Source organism: Bos javanicus, chromosome 12 (assembly GCF_032452875.1).
Source record: "Bos javanicus breed banteng chromosome 12, ARS-OSU_banteng_1.0, whole genome shotgun sequence".
Classification (NCBI taxonomy): domain Eukaryota; kingdom Metazoa; phylum Chordata; class Mammalia; order Artiodactyla; family Bovidae; genus Bos; species Bos javanicus.
The window spans coordinates 61,149,019-61,161,795 of record NC_083879.1 but is presented as its reverse complement, the minus strand read 5'-3'; positions in this window follow the sequence as shown (position 1 = coordinate 61,161,795).

The window sequence follows — 12,777 nt, the reverse complement described above, 5'->3', positions numbered from 1 at the left end:
AACTAGAATAATAAGAGTTATAGCTGGTTATAATTCTTAAATATTCTTACTTTTCCACCTACTTCAACCACTTGGAGTAACCATATTTTCTACTGTCTTTTAAATCTTTTTTTTTTTTTTTCCTGCCTCCAGCTGTTGTCTAGATAAATGATTAAGGCCAGAATTCAGCACACTAAGACTCAGAGATCAGTTCTCCTTTTGTTTCATTTGAAAGCTGAGAATTGTCTTTACATTTTTCTTTTTAAATTATGGTGAAAAAAATCAAAAGAAGGATCATACTTAGTGAAACATAGAAATTTTATGAAATTCAAATTTCAGTGTTTGTAGGTAAAGTCTTATTGGAACCCAAGCTATAGCTAATTTTTTGGCATAACAGCAGGGGTGAAAAGTTGTGGCTGAACAACTCACTGAAGATACACAGATGTCAAATAAGCATACATAAACATGTTCAGCATCACATGAGTCATTAGAGATTGCAAATTAAAACTATAAGGTGATACCACTATATACCTATTGGAGTAACCAAATTCCAAAACACTAACAGCACCAAATGTTGATAAGAATATGGAGCAACTAGCAGAGTGAAAACTCTCTATAAAGGCTGAGACAACTAGAAAGTTAAATATTATTCTAATGCAATGTCTGATAGATAATAGGCAAACATTTTGAATGACTGAATTAGCTTCTTCCTGATAGCAATTGTGAAATAACTTTGATACCCTACTTCTGCCCTGATGTTGTCCTTTAGAGCCCATCTTACCTTGTCTAATATAATAGTCCTTGTGCTTCTTTTATTTACTTATTCTTACTTTATTTATATCCTTTACTGAACTTGATGCACTTTATGGAAATGAACATATTCAGTAATGTTCAGATCCTTACCAATAGTGTGACATAAAATAGGCTCTCAATAAGTCTTCACTGAATAATTAAATCTATTTTAATTTTCCTGCTTATCCTAACTCTAAAATGAGCACATTTTATATAGTTTGTCCTCCATAGAACCAACACAGTGTTATAATTTTAAGAAGATATTCATTAAATGCTTGTCATTTGTTAAGCAGATAGTGGTTATTTAATTTCCTTTCATCCAGAAATATGTCATTTCCATACTTTCTAGTCAGCAAAGATCCTACTTGTTCTTCCATAGTATAATGACACCACCATTCTTGGATTTTCTTTTTACTAAAACCTTTAACAATTTTGGCTGTCCATGCAACATTTTCCTTTTTTAAAATTCCCCTGCTCAATTCAAGGTTATCAAACCTTATGAAACTTTTGTATATTCATGACTTGGAATCAAATATATCATGCTTGAATTATTACCACCTATTTTTCTGAAACTAATATAATATTGCAAAACAAATTTAGCTAAAGTAAAATTATACTAAATTTCCACTGCCCCAAAATTATTTAAGTCAAGGAATTCAGTCACCCATAACTTGCCTTTACATGTTGATCCATAATTAGATACCGCTATTTTTATACTTTATCCTTTTAATCTAGCAAACTCATTTTTTAAACCAAAAACATCTTAGTTGTAAAACACTCATATATTTTCTCAATCTGTACTCCTTTGGTGATTCAAAATACTAAATTAAAATATTTTATTCTAGTTAACAATGTTGTTCAGATCCTTTAGATATAATACATTAATTTTGAATGATTTTAAATAAAAGTTAGCCCAGAAATGACTTTTCTCCTGCTAACTATACCTCCTTGAATCAAAAATTTCCCATTAGAACCCATTTGAAGATCAAGAGTTCATGATTTGGTAGGAAAGACAAAGCTCTCACTAATTATCAGACAATAAATGCAGAGGATAAGTGATATATAGTTGTTACTTTAGAGTGGTAAGTGCTTTAAAATTTTAAAAAGTAGGTGCTAAGGACTCACCTGGTGGTACAGTGGTTAAGACTTCATGCTTCCAATGTAGGGGACATGGAGGCTATCCCTGGTTGGAGAACTAAGATCCCATATGCCATGTAGTGCTGCCAAAAAAAAAAAAAAAAAGAAAAAGAAAAGTTGATGTTAAAATTAATTGACTTTTGCACAAGTCTTTGACATTTATTTTCAAGGTTACATTTAAGTATTCTAAGGATAGGCTACAAGTTAAGCAAATTATAATTCTGTGCCCTAATATTAAGTTGTATTTGTTTTCATTCATCTGATTGATTAAAAATTAATAAAAAATTTCCTCCTATTTATCATGTAAAAAACTTTTTCTACATTAGAGATTAACTGGCAAATATTTGTTTCCAAAATAATCATAGAAAGAAACATTTAACAAGAAAATATAAAAAATAAGAAATATCAAAATATATCTTAAATAGAATTGATTATTTTTAATAATCAATGTAGATAATAATCAATAATCATCAATAATCAATAATAAATAATAATCAATGTAGAAACCAATGTAGCAAAGACCTTTATTAGACAATCAACCAGTTTTTTTTTTCATTTTATTTCAACCAGTTTTAAAAAAATTTTTTTCACTTTATGACATCAACTAAGTAATCATCAGATAAATTTAAAAATCTAAAATATTTCATACAACAGAGAAAATTAGTGTATTTTATCTTGAAACAAGACCTTTGACATATGCTGTCAGAGGACTAAATGAATGGTATATGTTTGACTATTTTTTCTTAAAAATAAAAAATTCTATTTAACTTACAGAAAAGTAACAAGAATCCCTACATACCCTTCCCCAAGATATCCCATACCACTTTGCCAAATGCCCCAGACATGGTCTTTGTAACTAAAGGACCTCATTTGGGATCATAAGTTGTAACCACTTGCCATAGCTTTCTCCCCACCTTGACATGGAGCAGCTACTAAGTCGTTGCTTGAGTTTGATGCCCTTAACTTTCCTGAAGAAGATCAAGGAAACAGGGCAGTCATTTTGTAGAATGTGCCTTAGCTTCAGTTCAGTTCAGCCGTTCAGTTGTGTCCAACTCTTTGCGACCCCATGAATTGCAGCACGCCAGGCCTCCCTGTCCATCACCAACTCCTGGAGTTCACTCAAACCCATGTCATTTGAGTTGGTGATGCCATCCAGCCATCTCATCCTCTGTCATCCCCTTCTCCTTCTGCCCCCAATCCCTCTCAGCATCAGGGTCTTTTCCAATGAGTCAACTCTTCGCATGAGGTGGCCAAGTACTGGAGTTTCAGCTTTAGCATCATTCCTTCCAAAGAAATCCCAGGGCTGATCTCCTTCAGAATGGACTGGTTGGATCTCTTTGCAGTCCAAGGGAATCTCAAGCGTGTTCTCCAACACCACAGTTCAAAAGCATCAATTCTTTGGCGCTCAGCTTTCTTCACAGTCCAACTCTCACATCCATACATGACTATTGGAAAAACCATAGCCTTGACTAGATGGACCTTTGTTGGCAAAATTATGTCTCTGCTTTTTAATATGCTATCTAAGTTGGTCATAACTTTCCTATCAAGGAGTAAGCGTCTTTTAATTTCATGGCTGCAATCACTGTCTGCAGTGATTTTGGAGCCCACAAAAATAGGTTTGCCCATTCTTCCTCATGGGCAGATTTGGGATGTACACATTTGATATATCACATTAGTAACATGCTCTTTATGGATGGTCTCCTGCTGGGTAGCACGTGATGTTTATTAGTCAAATTACAGATGATAACATTGATCTTTTGAGTAAGATGGTACCTGATAGGATTCTCCACCATAAATTTCCCATTTTTTTCTTTGTAATTAATAAATATTTGTGTGGAGGTATTTGGAGAGTATGTAAATATACTGTTCCCTACCTCAGTTTCATCTGCTATGCTTATCACACATTGATGTTTCTTGGTCAAATAACTTTATTTTTTTCCTATTTTAATTTATGTTTTAATTGGAGGGACATGTTTGATTTTTAAAGCAAAATGACAATTCAGAAGAATATTCAAGTCAGGCAATCATCTTTGTATTTTGAGTGAATGAAGTTAAAGGTGAGATATAGAAATCAGAAACTTGAAAATTTTCATACTTTAAACTGTGTTCTGTGTCACTGTTAGCCATTTTGAAAATATTGTGTTGAATATTTTGAAAGTCTGAAACCTCAGTGGAATTTTTCTGACAGAAGAGACAAAAGTCAACAAGAAAATGTCCACTTGTTTTCTGGGTGGTGATCGTCTGTCTTCTCTTGACATCACCTTTACCTGCAACACATCCTTTCATCACTCTCTCTCTTGGTAAAGGAAATAAAACCAATATCAGTAAAAGATATTGCATTGCACTTGTTAAAATATACATATCCAGTTCAGCATTGTATTTATGGAAGTGAATAAAATATTCCTGAAAAAAGCCTTTATTCTCTAGTTACTCACAGACTTGAACATACTGTGTTTACAAATAAATGATATATATTGAAATAATATAATCTAAAACAGGTTACTAACCAATCTATTTATTAATTTTAAACTTATTTTCATACTTCTGAGTAATTTATGAATGCCCCTTTGATGCTATTATATCTATAAAATATATTACTAATAAACAAATATTTGCTATTTTTTATGAACACACCACACTTTACACTTTGCCTATAATTTTTCCTTCATTTAAAATGTCAAAATCTATCACTTCTGACAAATTCTGTGATTGCTATCTGTTTAATTTCCCCAAGAAGTCCTCATTAATTGAATTACAGTATATCTTGATGTGAGCATTCAAAATGAGAATTCTAATGTGAGCATATTTCAAGGTTACCAATGTTGATAATGAAAAGACAGAATGAATTGTTCCTTTAATCCTAGTTTTCTTTTAGCAACTACTATTTCATATCTTTCCCAGCCAAAGTAATTTCTACGTATATCTAACCTTTTACATTCTAATCATTTGTTAAGTCAAGTTAGACTCAACTTTGCCTCCAATAACTCACTAAATGCATTTTTTGGCATAATCACCAATGACTATCACATTGTCATTAATCTAATTAATTCCACATCTACCATAGTTTGCAATAGTATTTAATACTGTTGATCATTCCTTCCCTTTTGAGAAACAACCTTTCCATTTGCTTCTAGAGCACAATCACCTCCGGGTTCCTTCCTACTTTGTTGGCTGTTCATTCTCAATGTCTCTCGCTTCTCTGTGCTCCTTTACTAGACTTGTAAATATTAGATTGTGTCTAAGCTAAATGCCCATCCTCTTTGCTCTCTGAATGATGGGTTAGGTGATCTGATTTGCTCCTAAAATGTTCATTATCACCTCTAATCCAATAATTCTAAATATGTAACTTTTGCTGAGACTTTGTCTCTGATTCAGAGCTGTATAATAAAGAGCCTTTTAGATGCCTTCAAATGAATATCTCACTGCTACCTCAACTTAATATATCCAAAACTGTATTCACAATCTTTTTTCTTCATTTAAAATGTTAAAACTTATCATTTCTGATAAACTATGTGCTTGATATCCTTCAAAGATTCATTTTCTTCAAGAAGTCCTCCTAAGTTAAATTATAGTATCTTAATGTGAACATTCAAAAATGGCAATTCTAATTAAACATATCTCAAGGCTATTAATGTTAATAAGACAAAACAAACAGCTTTCACCTCTTCCAGTGTTTTCTATTTCTGTAAATGTACCAGAATCAACCCAGTTCCACAAGGTTTAGACGTGGTATTTACCATTCAGACTTGAAGGGTACCCTACTTTTTACCATGCTTTTCCTTTTTTCTTTCTGACTACTTATCCAAATAAGTGAAAAATCACTTTGGATTCCTCCTCTAAATACTTCTTGTATCAATTTGCTTCTTAGCTAACCTTGCCATCACTCTGGTCTAACAACACATCTCCTTACCTGGGCTAGTGCTTCATTAACTTGTGCTAATGCTTCATTCCTTGCCTAGTTAATCTCATGTCTGCTAATCTCAGTAACTAAAGCAAAATTTTAAAATGATATCTGTTTTTGCCATCCTCCCATCAAACAGTTTCCATTGAACCTGGAAAAAAAGTACAAGAACAAAAACAAAAAACAAAACTTTAAATACAGTATACTAATAAACCAATGTGTGCATGCATGTGTGGAAACAAAACCAAATTTTTCTGAGATGAACAAAAAAGTCACACATTTTCCCTTTGTAAAAATCTCATGCAGTTTTTTTTCCCTGAAATAACAATATTACTTTTATGTACTTTATTGTTCTTGTTTAGCTGCTATGTCCTGTCCAACTCTTTTGTGACCCCGTAGATGTGACTTGGCAGCAGCAGCAGCAAACTGTAGCCTGCTAGGCTCCTCTGTCCATGGGATTTCCCTAGGAAGAATACTGGAGTAGGTTGCCATTTCCTTCTCAAAGGGGCTATTCTTATAGAACTCCCCCTTTTCTTCTATTACTATGCAAGTCTCAGCTTTAATAGGCCTCAGAGATGCGTGGTATGAAAATAGAAGCAATCTTAAAGGGTGATACAACTATATACTGGAATACAAGTTGTTCAAAATAAATTGTCAATACATTACCTTAAAATATGTACTCTCTCATTCTATTAATGTTAAGGGGAACAAATGTCAACTGCCAAAACTGTTTTGCCCATTATCAAACTCAGGAATACCATTGGTTTTCCCAATTATGATTCTTAAAATTTATAGCTGTTAAGGAAACCAGAAATCCTTGGACAGTTGCTGATTTTATGCCTTGAAGCAAGAAAAACCAAGATGGGTCAGAAATGTGCTGTTACCATTAAAACTAGAGATGTTTTGAAGAAAATACAAGGCAATTGTAAGATCAAGTAGAATGCTAAAGAGATTCTTTTCAGTAAGATGTAATAACAGGAACATCAAACAAGAATAATGAAAATGAAGTCAATCAGGACAAGTAAAGTAACTTAGAAGAACCTCATGGTTTCACAAAGATATTCTACAGAAAATTGTCAATATATAGACGTAAGGCAGTGATAATGCAGAGTTTGATTATAATCATACGTCTGTACTTTTTATTTTATTAAATAGTGAAATACTATAGGTATTTTCATTTCCTTTGTAAAATATATGGTAGTCTATGCTTCAATATGTTCTTATTTTATTACATAAGTAAAAATAATTACATAAGATGTGTGAATAAGCCAGTCAGTTTTGACTGGACCTTAAAATATCCTGAAAAGAAGACAACTTTGCACACTGAACCCCTTATTTTATGTGATGAAATTTTCTAATAGCTCTACAAATTACAATAAATTATTAACAAAGAATATGTACTTTTTAAAATAAAGTTTTATAGCTAGTTGGATAATAATAGGATTAAAGTATACCATTATGTTACAAAATATTGTGATAAAAGATACACAACCCTTGGGATGTCCTTGAACTGATAAGCAAGTACCTGTAAATAGAGCAAGATTTTACGAGGAATACATCGGATTTTGCATTGTCTGCTATTTTTGTTTTGTTTTACTTTATTTTTGATTTGTGGGAATCTAGGAACTGTGGTATTGGAGAAGACTCTTGAGAGTCCCTTGTACTGCAAGAGATCCAACCAGTCCATTCTGAAGGAGATCAGCACTGGGATTTCTTTGGAAGGAATGATGCTGAAGCAGAAACTCCAGTAATTTGGCCACCTCATGTGAAGAGTTGACTCATTGGAAAAGACTCTGATGCTGGGAGGGATTGGGGACAGGAGGAGAAGGGGACGACAGAGGATGAGATGTCTGGATGGCATCACTGACTCGATGGCCGTGAGTCTGGGTGAACTCCGGGAGTTGGTGATGAACAGGGAGGCCTGGCGTCCTGCGATTCATGGGGTCGCAAAGAGTCGGACACGACTGAGCGACTGATCTGATCTGTGGACTAGGTATCAGTTCAGTTCAGTCGCTCAGTCGTGTCCGACTCTTTGTGACCCCATGAATTTCAGAACGCCAGGCCTCCGTGTCCATCACCAACTCCCGGAGTTCACTCAAACTTACGTCCATCGAGTTGGGGATGCCATCCAGCCATCTCATCCTTTGTCATCCGCTTCTCCTCCTGTCTCCAATCCCTCTGAGCATCAGAGTCTTTCCAATGAGTCAACTCTTTGCATGAGGTGGCCAAAATACTAGAGTTTCAGCTTTAGCATCAGTCCATCCAAAAAACACCCAGGACTGATCTCTTTTAGAATGGACTGGTTGGATCTCCTTGCAGTCCAAGGGACTCTCAAGAGTCTTCTCCAACACCACAGTTCAAAAGCATCAATTCTTCGGCACTCAGCTTTCTTCACAGTCCAACTCTCACATCATACATGACCACAGGAAAAACCAAAGCCTTGACTAGATGGACCTTTGTTGGCAAAGTAATGTTTCTGCTTTTGAATATGTTATCTAGTTTGGTCATAACTTTCCTTCCAAGGAGTAAGCATCTTTTAATTTCATGGCTGCAAATCAGAATCTGCAGTGATTTTGGAGCCCCCAAAATAAAGTCTGACACTGTTTCCAATGTTTCCCCATCTATTTCCCATGAAGTGATAGGACCAGATGCCTTGGTCTTCATTTTCTGGATGTTGAGCTTTAAGCCGACTTTTTCACTCTCCTCTTTCAATTTCATCAAGAGGTTTTGTAGATCATCTTCACTTTCTGCCATAAGGGTGGTGTCATCTGCATATCTAAGGTTATTGATATTTCTGCTGGCAATCTTGATTCCAGCCTGTGCTTCCTCCAGCCCAGTGTTTCTCATGATGTACTCTGCATATAAGTTAAATAAGCAGGGTGACAATAAACAGCTTTGATGTACTCCTTTTCCTATTTGGAACCAGTCTGTTGTTCCATGTCCAGTTCTAACTGTTGCTTCCTGACTTGCATATATGTTTCTCAAGAGGCAGGTCAGGTGGTCTGGTATTGTCATCTCTTTCAGAATTTTCCACAGTTTATTGTGATCCACACAGTCAAAGGATTTGATATAGTCAAGAAAGCATAAATAGATGTTTTTCTGGAACTCTCTTGCTTTTTCAATGATCCAAAGGATGTTGGCAATTTGATCTCTGGTTCCTCTACCTTTTCTAAAATCAGCTTGAACATCAGGAAGTTCATGGTTCACATATTGCTGAAGCCTGGCTTGGAGAATTTTGAGCATTACTTTACTAGCTTGTGAGATGAGTGCAATTGTGCAGTAGTTTGAGCCTTCTTTGGCATTGCCTTTCTTTGGGATTGGAATGAAAACTGACCTTTTCCAGTCCTATGGCCACTGCTGAGATTTCCAGATTTGCTGGCATATTGAGTGCAGCACTTTCACAGCATCATCTTTCAGGATTTGAAATAGCTCCACTGGAATTCCATCACCTCCACTAGCTTTGCTAGTAGTAATGCTTTATAAGGCCCACTTGACTTCACATTCCAGGATGTCTGGCTCTAGGTGAGTGATCACACTATCATGATTATCTTGGTCATGAAGATCTTTTTTGTACACTTCTTCTGTATATTCTTGCCAACTCTTCTTAATATCTTCTGCTTTTGTTAGGTCCATAACATTTCTATCCTTTATCGAGCCCTGCATGAAATGTTCCCTTGGTATCTCTAATTTTCTTGAAGAGATCTCTAGTCTTTCCCATTCTGTTTTTTTCCTCTATATCTTTGCAGTGATCGCTGAAGAAGGTTTTCTTATCTCTTCTTGCTAGTCTTTGGAACTCTGAATTCAGATGCTTATATCTTTCCTTTTCTCCTTTGCTTTTCGCTTCTTTTCTTTTCACCGCTATTTGTAAGGCCTCCCCAGACAGCCATTTTGCTTTTTTGCATTTCTTTTCCATGGGAATGGTCTTGATCCCTGTCTCCTGTACAATGTCACAAACCTCCATCCATAGTTCATCAGGCAGTCTATCTATCAGATCTAGTCCCTTAAATCTATTTCTCTCTTCCACTGTATAATCATAAGGATTTAATTTAGGTCATACCTGAATGGTCTAGTGGTTTTCCCTACTTTCTTCAATTTAAGTCTGAATTTGGCAATAAGGAGTTCATGATCTGAGCCACAGTCAATTCCCAGTCTTGTTTTTGCTGACTGTATAGAGCTTCTCCATCTTTGGCTGCAAAGAACATAATCAATCTGATTTCGGTGTTGACCATCTGGTGATGTCCATGTGTAGAGTCTTCTCTTGTGTTGTTGGAAGAGGGTGTTTGCTATGACCTGTGAGTTCTCTTGGCAAAACTCTATTAGCCTTTGCCCTGCTTCATTCCATATTCCAAGGTCAAATTTGCCTGTTACTCCAGGTGTTTCTTGACTTCCTACTTTTGCATTCCAGTCCCCTAAAATGAAAAGGAGATCTTTTTTGTGTGTTCGTTCTAAAAGGTCTTGTAGGTCTTCATAGAACCGTTCAGCTTCAGCTTCTTCAGTGTTACTGGCTGGGGCATAGACTTCGATTACTGTGATATTGAATGGTTTGCCTTGGAAATGAACAGAGATCATTCTGTCGTTTTTGAGATTACATCCAAGTACTGCATTTCAGACTTTTGTTGACCATGATGGCTACTTCATTTCTTCCAAGTGATTCCTGCCTGGAGTAGTAGATATCATGGTCATCTGAGTTAAATTCACCCAATCCAGGCCATTTTATTTCACTGATTCCTAGAATGTTGACATTCACTCTTGCCATCTCCTGTTTAACCACTTCCAATTTGACTTGATTCATGGACCTGACATTCCAGGTTCCTATGCAATATTGCTCTTTACAGCATCAGACCTTGCTTCTATCACCAGTCACATCCACAACTGGGTATTGTTTTTCTTTGGCTCCATCCCTTCATTCTTTCTGGAGTTATTTCTCCACTGATCTCCAGTAGCATATTGGGCACCTACCAACCTGGAGAGTTCCTCTTTCAGTATCCTATGCCTTTTCATACTATCTATGGGGTTCTCAAGGCAAGAATACCGAAATGGTTTGCCATTCCCTTCTCCAGTGGACCACATCCTCTCATACCTCTCCACCATGACCCGCCCATCTTAGGTGGCCCCACAGGGCATGGCTTAGTTTCACTGAGTTAGACCAGGCTGTGGTCCATGTGATTAGATTGACGAGTTTTCTGTGAGTATGGTTTCAGTGTGTCTGCCTTCTGAGGCCCTCTCGCAACACTTAGTGTCTTACTTGGGTTTCTCTTACAACAGCACAACTAAAAGGTAAAAAAAAAAAAATTAAGGCAAAAATTGGTATATTCATTCAGTTAGAATCAATAATTATTACACTCAGTTAATAATATTGCAAGTTTACTATTTCATATTCATTGTAACGTTGCATGTAGGTTTTTTGTTTAAAGATTTAGAACATTTAGTGGACCAAATATCTTAGACATAATTTTAATGAACTCTTTAGAAAATTTTAAGTATTCAAATAGATTTAAATATTGGAGAGACTTATGTTTCTTTATTGTGTAAGTGGGACACATATTTAGATAATAATCAACTGTCAGTATTTAAAGAAATTTATTCTTACATTTGACAAAGTATAGTATTTTTCTTTCTACCTAGATGGTTTCCCCTTTATTTTCTGGACTAAGTACTTCTCATCCTTCAAAATCCAGTTCAGCAACACCAAATCCTTCTTGAATCCCCCAAGAAACCAAGTTAACTCTTTTCCTCAATACTTTGATGGCACATTATATATACTAATGGTTTACAACATCACACTATATTATAACTTGTGTTGTATCTTTCAACCTCCTGATAGACAATATCTTGAAACCAAAAGTGTTACTACCTTATAATTACAAAGTATTAAAAAAAGCCTAACTCATGTATGTGTTTTAAATATTTTTAAAAGAATATTTAAAACAAACATTTTAATATATTAATATATTGAACTCTTTCAGTTTATATTGCTCACAGAAAGCCATTTCAGTTTAAAGTTAAGAAACTCATTGTATTTTGGCTTTATTAAATAGTTTTCCTTTAAAATTTTTAATTGGAGGATCATTGTTTTAGAATGTTGTGTTTATTTCTGCCATACAACAGTGTGAATCAACCATAAGTATGCATACATTCCCTCCCTCTTAAGATTCCCTCCCACCTCCCAACAGATTATCAGAGAGCACCAGTCTGAACTCCATGTGTTATACAGCAGCTTCCCAGTAGCTGTGTTTTACACATGGTATTGTATATATTTCAATGCTGCTCTCTCAATTTGTCCCATCCTCTCCTTCCCCTGTTGTGTCACAGTTCCATTCTTTATATCTGCTTCTCAATTCCTTCCCTACAGATAAGTTCATCAGTACAATTTTTCTAGATACCATACACATGCATTAATATACAATATTATTTTTATCTTTCTGATGTACTTCACTCTATAAGAGGCTCTAGGTTTGTCCACCTCAGTTCAACTGACTCAAATTTGTTCCTTTTTATTGCTGAGTAATATTCCATTGTTTATATGTAACACATTTCTTTATCCTTTCATCTGTTGATGGACATCTAGGTGGCTTTCATGTCCTGGCTATTGTAAATAGTGCAGCCATGAACATTGTGGCACAGGTGTCTTTTTGAATTATGTTTTCTCAAGGTCTATGCCCAGTAGTACAATTGCTGGGTCATATGGTAGTCTTATTCCTAGTTTTAAAGGAATCTCCATAATGTTCTCCATAGTGGCTATATCCATTTACATTCCCACAGGAGGGCAAGAGGGTTCCCTTTTCTACACATCCTCTCCAGCATGTATTGTTTGTAGATATTTTGGTGATAGCCTGCCCCGTTGTAGTTTTGATTTGGATTTCTGTAATGATGAACAATATTGAGCATCTTTTCATGTGTTTGTTATTATGTCATCTTGGGTGAAATGTCTGTTTAGGTCTTCCACTCATTTTTGATTGGGTTGTTTG